The sequence below is a fragment of the Microtus ochrogaster genome, assembly GCF_000317375.1.
Source record: "Microtus ochrogaster isolate Prairie Vole_2 chromosome 14 unlocalized genomic scaffold, MicOch1.0 chr14_random_3, whole genome shotgun sequence".
In the NCBI taxonomy this organism is placed as follows: domain Eukaryota; kingdom Metazoa; phylum Chordata; class Mammalia; order Rodentia; family Cricetidae; genus Microtus; species Microtus ochrogaster.
Genome location: NW_004949098.1, coordinates 14827372 through 14828792, shown reverse-complemented (window position 1 = coordinate 14828792; position 1421 = coordinate 14827372). Strand labels below are relative to the sequence as shown.

At 34.6% G+C, this 1421-nt stretch overlaps 1 protein-coding gene and 1 pseudogene across 1 annotated transcript in view; one reads left to right on the top strand and one right to left on the bottom strand.

Moving 5' to 3' along the window:
• The window catches only part of LOC113458017, a 211828-nt pseudogene that overhangs the window by 16109 nt on the left and 194298 nt on the right, over window positions 1–1421 (bottom strand).
• The window catches only part of LOC113458018 (zinc finger protein 120-like), a 17486-nt gene that overhangs the window by 11772 nt on the left and 4293 nt on the right, over window positions 1–1421 (top strand). The gene's annotated exons all lie outside the window — the stretch shown is intronic.

The window sequence follows — 1421 nt, the reverse complement described above, 5'->3', positions numbered from 1 at the left end:
TCTCCAGCAAAGGCTATCATTGGTGTTTTTGATTTTAGCCATTCTGACAGGTGTAAGATGATATCTCAAAGTTGTTTTGATTTGCATTTCCCTGTCGCATCCATTTTCTTAACCTGTGCCTTTTTATAGGTGCATTGAATCCATTGATATTAAGTGATCATAATCACCAGTGTTTGTTAACTCCTGTTATTTTTTTTCTGGTTGTAGTGTTTGTGTGTTTCCCTTCTTTGAGTTGTGCTGCTGGAGGATTGTCAGATGCTTGTGTTATTATCAGTATTGTTTGCTTCCTTGGTTTGTGGTTTTCCTTCTAGTATTTTCTGTAAGGCTGGGTTTGTGGCTACATATTGTTTAAATCTGTTTTTGTCTTGGAATATCTTGTTATCTCCATCGATGGTGAATGCACGTTTTGCTGGATGTAGTAGTCTGGGCTTACATCCATGGTCTCTTAGTGTCTGTAGCACATCTTTCCAAGACCTGCTGTCTTTCATGGTTTCCATTAAGAAGTCAGGTGTAATTTTGATAGGTTTCCTTTATATGTTATTTGACCTCTTTCCCTTGCAGCTCTTAATATTCTTTCTTTATTCTGTATGTTTTGTGTTTTGATTATTATATGTCTAGGGGATTTTTTTTGATCCAGTCTGTTTTGTGTTCTGTATGGTTCTTGTACCTTCATAGGAATATCCTTATTTAGGTTGGGAAAGTTTTCTTCTATAATTTTGTTGACTATATTTTCTGGGCCTTTGAGCTGTAATTCTTCTCCTTCTACCCATATTTTTCTTAGGTTTGGTCTTTTCATGGTGTCCCAGATTTTCTGGATGTTTTTTTAAGAATTTTTGGATTTGCTCTTTTCTTTGATCAATGAGTTTATTTCCTCTATAGTATCTTCAGCGTCTGAGATTCTTTCTTCTATCTCTTGTATTCTGTTGATTATACTTGTCTCTGTAGTTCGTGTTCCTTTACCTATATTTTCCATATCCAGCCTTCCCTTGTTTTGTGTTTTCTTTATTACCTCCATTTCATTTTTCAAGTCTTGATTTGTTTCCATTACCTGTTCGATTGCTTTTTCTTGGTTTTCTTGGTTATCTTTGAGAAATTTATTTATTTCTTTTCCCATTTTGTTTGTGTTCTTCGTTTCTTTAAAGCAGTTTTTCACATCCTGTGTAAGGTCTTCCATTATTTTCATAATGTTACGTTAAAAATCAATTTCTTCTAATCCTTCTGGAATAGGGTGTTCAAATTTTCTTATTATGTGATCCCTGGATTCTGGTATTGTCATGTTGCCTTTCAGGTTGTTGGAGGAATTCTTGCATGGCTCATGCCCATCTCTTCCTTTATGTATGTATGTATGTATGTATGTATGTATGTATGTGTGTGTGTGTGTGTGTGTGTGTATGTATGTATGTATGTATGTATGTATGTAT